This window comes from Chenopodium album, chromosome 14 (genome assembly GCF_948465745.1).
Source record: "Chenopodium album chromosome 14, dcCheAlbu1.1, whole genome shotgun sequence".
NCBI classification, from domain to species: Eukaryota; Viridiplantae; Streptophyta; class Magnoliopsida; order Caryophyllales; family Amaranthaceae; genus Chenopodium; species Chenopodium album.
In genome coordinates, this window is record NC_137847.1 from 44,560,682 (window position 1) to 44,569,616 (window position 8,935).

Sequence of the window (8,935 nt, forward strand, 5' to 3'; positions counted from 1 at the left end):
GAGTCATAAGATATACCAAGAAACATGAACGTATTGTACAGAAAAATATTGACAATCTTAATTCATTTATAAATTGGATATGAAAGCTTAATTTGTCAGAAAACTTCCCCTACACCATATGTCCATATACACAATAACACAATCTTATAGTTGCTATACAATTTACCCCAAAAATGGCCTAGTTACTGTATTAAGAAAATTTCACCTTAGTGCCTGATTGAATCTAAACAACTCGTTTTAGACAAGACCAGATTTAAACACATACAAGCCTAACAAGGCATTGTAATGGCCCTTCTCGATTTCCTCCTCTTTCACCTGATGCAACAGGAGTGACTCAATGATAAAATCTTCCCAATCAATTGTATCATGACCTTTCTTCCTCTTCTTTCGGCTATTAACATTTTCTACAGTGCTTATATCATCACTACTACGTGATTGAGCATCCAATCCATTATGCAGGAAAGAATTACTGGATTTAACAATCGGGGGATTGATAATGCTATTGATGCTCCTCTTAGCCTCTCTTATCTTTTCCCGCCTCTTTTTTACTGCATTACAACCACGAATATAAGACGGTGGAAGCACATCCAATCCAACATCTTTCTCCAACAACTGCTCCATCAGAAGCTTTTCACACATATCTGACCTCCCACTCCACCACTCATCAAAAAGTTCAACATCTAACCCACTTAGTCTATCTCCATAGTCAACTGTATCATTCTTATTCGTTAAATTACGATTCAAAAACTCAGCCTTGAACTTTGAGTAAACTTTAGCCAATTCTCCATGTGAAACCTTCAAATTCTCCAATCCTTCTGTTCCATTTAAACATCCCAAGCCATTATCAACAGCACTATCACCACCATCAATCCCTTTATACTCAACTTCCTTACTCAAACACTCCTCAACTACATCACCCAAATCAAACCCTGGACTCCCATCTGAAAACTTCGATTTCTCTCTACCTCGATCCTCCATCGACTTCATCTCCATATACTTCAATACAAAAGGTGCATTCTTCACAATATTCTTAACATTCACATCACTCCCCCAAGGCAAGTTTTGTGCAACCTCCACCATTGCTTCCAAAAGCTCCTTATACCTCAACTTACAAGTCCTAATCGCCACATTCATCTCCTTCGCCACATCCTCAATCCGAACATCAATCCCATTCACCGCGCCCACAAAAACCAACACCGCCACAACAACAGGCCCCGGCCTCCGACCCGTACTCAAAAACCACTTAATAGCACGTTGTATCACAAAAATCCCCTGTTTCACCATCAAATCAATCTTCTCCTCCTCAACCCCACTAAACCCAGAAAACCCTTTAATCATCTTCTCCAACAAACCCACCAAATCAAATTCCTTCAACTCTAACCCTAAAAAACCAACTACCCTTTTCACCATTTTCCCCATTTCATACAATTCACAACCCACAGCCCCAATAACCTCAGAAATTGGCAATGCTTTATTATTCTGACGCATAACAATATAACAACAAGCACCAACAAGAACAGAAAACCAATTACCTAATCCAAATTCACCATCAGTTACCCTATCAATCACGGATTTGACTTCCCGGGTTCGAGTATCGCCGAAGCTGAGACGAAATGTGATGTCCTCAATCATCTGATTAGATTCATAGAGCTTTCTTTCCTTGTAAGAGTAATCGGTATCGGTACCGGAAGTTCCGACACGAACAAAGGTGCCTTGAGGGCCGGAAACACCGCCGAATGTATGCTGGTAATCGTCGAAATCTTGGACAATACCGCAAGATGAGCATATTGTTCAGCCGGTGACGGAATCGGTGACGAGTGCCTTGGATTTGCAGCTTCGGCAAGCTGCCATTGATGGAGAATTGAGGTGAGAGAGTGCGTTTTAGGGTTTTATTTATTTATTTATTTATTTTATACGCTGAATTTGGGAATTTATAGGTTTTGTGTTTCTAACACTTATGAATAAAACGATGTCGCTTTATAACCCACCCGAAAACCCCATAAACATCCTGGAGTAATACTTTATACTACTCCGTGTAATGATTGCGCAGTGATGACTTGAGAAGCCGTTTCAATAGAGAAATTAGTAGGGGTTTCATTATTCGGATTAAAATCGAAATCCAATCCAATTTAAACCGAATTATTAATTCGGATCAGATCGGATTGAAATTTTTTGAAAATTCGAATTTTTAGATTGACCCTAATTGGATCCAATCCAAACAGAAAATCGAATTGTAAAATTAAGCTTGTATAAATATGTATTTCTTTAATTTTTGAAGTTTAGCTCAAATACTTGAGAAAAATTGTCAAGAATATTTTGATCTTTGCTCGGTCTTCCGAAAATGAAACGACCTTTTAATTATTTCTTAATAAAATGACCTTTGACATGCATCTTCCATAAATAGGATGAAACCGGTTGGTGACCTGCTTAATAAGTTAGTGTGACACGTGTCACTAAGTGATTGGTAGATTTTTTTTTATTAAAATTTTGTTATTAATTAAATGATATGATTTTTTTTTTTAAAAAAAAATTTCCCCACCCTCAACCACCACCACAACCGAAGCCTCCACCTTCACCCTACCATGGCCACTAACAACCGAAGCCCCCACCTTCACCACCATGGCCACCCTTCACCCTCAACCAACACCATCACCGTCGCCGAAAACCCTCACCTTAGCTTCCACTGTCACCAAAAACCCCAGCCAACACCCTCACTATCGCCCATAAAGCCCCCACCCACAACCTCCACAGTCACCAACACTTTCAAATTTAAACCCATTTCAACTTCTACAACAAACCCAAGCCACCTCAAATTCAACCGCAACCATGGCAAAGACCTTCAATCAACCCCTTAATCACATCAATTTTGGGGTTATAAGGTGGTTCATCCCAACCCCAAAAGGTGTTTCCAGAAATGCTTGGCTCGTGGGTTCCTAAAACCTGATTCATCCCAACCCATTTCCGCCACATTTTCCGCTTTTGGTGACCCAATTCCATGGTAAATCGCTCTTGCTTTTTTCTTCGTTCGTGTGTTCATCAAACATGGACTTGACAATCGAATTTCATACCAATTTGTGAAATTATTAGGGAGTTCTTCATTAGGATTATGTTCTATTCTTGTTTTTAGTGAAGCACTTTGTACAATTTCATGGTGTTGTGGGAAGAAGAAGGGGAAGGGGAAAGGTACGGGATGACAAAAGGAGGGGAAAGGGGTGGGGAATTTATTTATTTATTTTTAATTATGGTTATTTTATTTTATTTTATTTATTTATTTATTTTTTATCTAAAATCATTTTTTAAAAAGAATAAATGTAAAAATTAAAATAAAATATTTCAACCAATTACAATGCGACACATGTCCTTTCTTAACCTAAGAAATAAGTAACCGGTCATTTATCCTATTTATGAAAGATCAGTGTCAAAGGTCGTTTTATAAGGGAATAATCAAAAGGTTGTTTTATTTTTGGAAGACCGGACAAAGGTCATAATATTTCTGACAATTTTTCCAAATACAGACTATTACATAAAATATATTAGGGAGACTTTGTATTAATTAATTAATGACTTGATGTTGAGCTATTTATTTTAATAATGATTTTGAAAACTTGTAATTATATTAAAGCTTTATTTTTATAATCGTATTAGGTGCTAAAACATATTGTATTACAATTCGGATTTTCAGATCAGATCCAAATAACCGAACTTTAATTCGGATTGGATCGGATTGGATTGAGAGAGAAATTCGGATCGAATCGGATTGGAAAATTGAAAACCGAATTATATTTCGGATTGGATCGGATTTGGGCTAAATCCAAACCGAAAACCGAACGGACACCCCTAAAAATCAGAGTTCGCTTCAATGGAGGAGAGGAGGAGAGAGATGCAGCGTATACGTTAAAGCTTCAAAGGAGAAAAAAGTAAAGCACAAATATGGTCCCTAAACTTTCGTATTTGTGCACTTTTAGTCTCTCAACTTTCAATTGTGCAATTTTGGTCCCTCAACTACCATACTTGGTGTTTCTGACCAAAAGTTTAGGGACCATGCCTAGTCAGCAAAAGTTTAGGGACCTTGGGACAACAATTATATTTATTTATTTTTTGTTAGTTTTTTTTATTTAAAAAGAATATTTAAGGGTGATCGAGGTGGCAACTATCATGATTGAAAAAAGTTTAGGGATCTTAAGAAGCCACGGGGCCCAATTGAAATATTTTTAAACAAAACTCAGCGTTTTGATTTCTATTCCCTATGCGAATTGATCCTTTGGCAGGATGAAACCTTCTTTATATAGAATAGTCGAAGTTGAAGGGTCAGTTTCATCTCAAACTCAACTCAAAAAAATTGAGCTCCATTGGTATGTTTGGGTGGGAATTTGGAGAATCATCATTGCTGAAGAAAGCTAAAATCGACTCTTTGACATCCGCTAAAGGTAAGAGCATCCCCAATTTCTAATTTTTTTGTTTTTTTGAACGGACCCTGTTTTTTTGTTCGTAAACGAGTTAGGGTTTCATGAAAATGTTGAAAATTTTGGATTTTTTTGGTTGATGTAGTTAAATTATGCTTCACTATGTTATTCTCTACAATCACATGTAATTTGTAGTTGTTTTGTGTGATTTTCGTTGAGTTAGGGTTTGACAATTAAGACTAGGGTTTTGTATGCTCTGTTTTTTTGGTAGATCACTTAAAACAACCATTCTAATAGATGTGTTCACCTAATAACCTAGATATGGATGCTTTGGAAGACACACACCCACTGATGGGAACCCAGGATGTCTTGGTGATGTATGTGTTCCCCAAACTCAGTTGGGAGGACCAGATCAGTCTTGAAAGGGTATGCTGGAATTGGCGTATTGGTGGACGCTAAGGCACATTGCACCCTACCTGCCATACCGTGTACACCATAGGAATGAATTGAGGGACTAGCCTGGGCTTTAAATGACATTTTGTACAACTTTGGGAGGGACTTCTTTGCCTGGATTAAGAAGGACATGACTGTCTACTTCGACGGCTTTCCACTTCTGTTCAAGGAAGATTAGGGGGTGGGTTGTTTGTGTGGGGGGGGGGGGGGTTGGTGGTGCCCCAGCATGGCACAACAAGGGGCAAAGAGAGGCATCAATGGGCACCTCCCCAAACTCTATAGGTCTAGTGGGGCGGAAGGTACCTCCAGCTGAGATTCAGGTTGTAGAGAGAGGATTCTCAAACACATCACTTAAGAACTGGGGAACACAGAGATTAAGTTCACTGGAATTATGAGTGCCAGTTTCCTTAATAGCGTTCTCATCAGGAAGCCTAGTGTTGGAAGAATAAGAGGTAAAAAGATCAAGCGCAAGAGAGGTATGAGCCCTTTTGGCAGCAGACTAGTCGACATCACGTGAGGGAGAGATCACATGATCATCCTTCAAGTCAATAATTGGATGATCCAACTTATGTGAACCCCCAGGTTGAGAGTGCCCTCCCCTGCTAGCACTTCGAAGATGGCCTCGAAGCCTAATGGAGTGAGACGTGATCTTAGGAAGTTCCATGATAGACTCATCAGGTAGTTCGAAGGAAGAAACCTCAGTAGAAGGAACAACAGTGTCCTTAGCAGCAATGGTAGCACCAATGCTTGTAGAATAGAGCAGAACATGCTCAGCAGAAATTGTGGGTTTCTCAACCACCGTAGCGTCAACTTTAACCCCCTTTCTCAGGGGGAAACTCAAAAACGCTGTTAGTAAAGTTATCAGCGTTATCATTTTTGGGATCATCAGAAGTTTTATTCAATGGTTCACTTACTACGGAAGGCTGAGGTGCCACCTGGCCGAAAGCCACAGCAGGGCGCTTCTCAAAAGAAGAAACACCCCGCGCAACTAATGCCTCAGACTCCAAAGTAACATCCTTAGGCCTATTGCAAATCTCACGCCGACTCCTAACGATGGAAGATGAGGGCTCAGCCTCAGCACGGCCAGACCCTGCCTGATCAGCAGCAGTCACAATGCCAAACATAGCTCTTAGTTCAGCCGGAACCAAGCGGTTCTCACCCTTCAAAGCACCAGCATAGACCTCCAGCGTTTCAAAAAGCTCTAGTGGATTAGCAGGCGTGGCAGTGATGGGATCCTTCCAGTTATCCTTCAGCCCAAGAATACGCCTATCTAGCTTGTCATAACCTGAAAAATCAGACAGGAAAAAAGGAAAGGCATGAGAATAAAGCGCGGACAAACAAAAAGGAGAAAAACACCTAAGAAAAAATAAAGACAAGGCTTACCAAACTGAGTCTAGCATAAGTGCATAGCAGAAAGTTGCGCATTACACACAATGTACAAAGAATTGGGTAGCCAAAACTTGGGAAACTTTGAATCACCTGTGCCCGCTCCCTGTAGCGCGTCAAAAGCGTCCGTCTTTCGGATAGAATTAGAAGGAGAAACAGTAACTGCAGCCATGTTAGTATGAATCTAGCGGAAATTACGTGGCACAACAAAGGAGGAAGACACTGCAACCTAGAAAAATTTTCTAGTCCAATCCCTGAAGCGGCCAAGCTTGGGATAAGACAGAACTCTACTCTTTTTTGGGGCTACATAGTACCAGCCAGACTCAGAAGAACCAGAAGATGACCTCTTCAGGCTCATCAAAAACTTAAATAGGTGCAACAACTCGGGATATCGCCGAAATCGCAGAAACCACAACAAACATATCAAGGTGTGCAGGGAAGCAGGGTGTGGCAGGGCAATACAAAGGTTAAAAGCAAGAAAGACCTTATCTAAAGTAGGGTCTAGGGGAAATCGCAAACCCAAGTCTAGCTGAGAAGCAAAAACAACAATGTGACCAACAGGGGGAGCAGATAATTTAGAACCCTTAGCTAGTAAAACTAGCCTATAGCCCCTGAGCCAAACCCATAAAACTTTCGACCCACGACGGCTATATCCAACCTCTCAGCGTCTTTACACCAGTTGGAATCAAGCATGCAATTTTTGGGACCATGACACCCCTCATCAAGGAAGAAATCAGGCTCTCTATCTTTCACGGTCTCCACAACATAAGTGGGCTGGCAGTCATGAAAAGCACACTCACTGGGAGACCCAGCCACCCCGCTCATGTTCGCAGCTGGGGGAGGAGAACAAAAGTAGAGTAATAACAGCAAAAAATTGAGGAAAAAAAAATCGTGAATACAGATACAACAACAAGAAAAAGGAGAAAATAACTGTGCTGAGACAGTCAAATTCGTCCAAAAAGGCGCAATCTTGCGAAGAAAAAAATTCAAAAAGAAGAGAAATTGGGCATACAAATACAAAAAAGGCACAAAGAAACTACCTTTATGAAATAAGCCGTGGAGGAACAACGACACAACAACAATGGCGACACCGGAGAGCCGAACAAGAGAAACGAGATTTCAAACTACAGTCAAAGAAGCAAGGAATCTCAATGTAGAACGAAGAGCGAGAGAAAATAAGTAAGTAAAACAGAAAAACAGAGAAAAAACAGTAATAAAAAAGTGCAAAAGAAGCAAAAACTTACAACAACAATGGAGGAGCAACGAGCGCCTGCGAGAAAGATGGAAAGCAAGAATTTTGAAAGAGGAAGATGAAAAGTGAGAAGTGAAAAAAAAATGAAGAAAGTAAAAATAGGGGGGGGGAGTGAATTAAATGGGGAAGTTAATGGACGATTAGCCAGGCAATAAAGCCAAACCACCATGTCACTTCAGTAAAAATAAAACTGATCCTCAGATGATTGACACGTGTTCCACTCATACAAAAAAGTGTTTCTGCCCAACCAAAAAAAATGAATCATTGCTCAAACTTCAGCGGGAGTGATCGAAATTACTCCCTATAAGCTCGTCATTTCTCAATTTTCAGTGGGAGTGATCGAAATTCCTCCCTACAAGCTCGTCATTTCTCAGACTTCAGCGAGAGTGTAGACACTTGATTGTGTCTCCCCAAAAAACCAAACCTAGTGATGAATATCTTTCACATTATTGATTATCGAATAAGGTGAAATGTGAAAAGTCTTGTGATGTGGTTGTAAAGATAATTCTTTCTGTTTTTGAAAATATTTCTTTTCATACTCTATTTATGGAAAATGTTCAGTCCAGTTTGGTTTGTTCCATGATAAGGGTCCAATAATAGTGTAGTTGGATTGGGCTCAAAAAGAGATTTCCAACGATATATTATAAGCCCAATTCCGATGAATAATGAGGAAGTTATGGCTAAAACACTAAATTGGGCTTGAAATGAGTTTTATATATGGCCCAATGATCAAGTGGAGGGCCCATTAATTATTATTCCTGAAATCATTACGATTGACTTTAATTTTCTAGAATAATCTAGAAGGTTATTTTAAATTCTAGTGGGATTAGGATTAATAATTATATCTTTTAGAGAATAAAGAATTTTATTTGGAATAAAACGAGTGTTTTAAAAAGATTAAATTTGATTTTAAAAGATAAGTACGACGTTAGTTATTCTAATTTAATTAGATTAAGGACTCCGTACGGCTTTGAGTTAGCGCGTGGACTATCGCGAAACGACAGCTCCATCGCACCGCGATGGAAGCAGTTTTACTCCGAGTTGAATTTTATCTTTTTCTGATCGTTTCAGGACTTTTTTCCTTATAATTAGGGTCGTATTTCCCCGTTTTCGATCAATCACTGACAATCATCGAATTCTAATTTTCTTCTCTCTCTTAAGCAATAGCTTATTCTTTCTCTCTCTTTCTAAGCCTAACCTTTTCAATACAATATTCCGCATTCACGAGTTGTAGACACATCTAGCCAAGTTCGAAGTTGCCTTCGCCATAGACGTGAAAGGTTGATAATTTCTGAGGGTTTAGTCCCAAATCTTATTTCAATTCTTTGATTAGATTTACTGATTTAATATTTTCATTGAAGTTACTAACGTGTGTATTGTTTTGATAGAAAGAAATACGAGGCAACAAAGTAAGTTGTTTTATTGTTCTATATCCATAGAA

At 39.3% G+C, this 8,935-nt stretch overlaps 1 pseudogene; it reads right to left on the reverse strand.

The window, feature by feature from the left end:
- Window positions 1-57: 57 nt before the first annotated feature.
- On the reverse strand, window positions 58-2,492 carry LOC145579306 (plant-specific TFIIB-related protein PTF2 pseudogene; annotated as a pseudogene).
- Window positions 2,493-8,935: the final 6,443 nt, after the last annotated feature.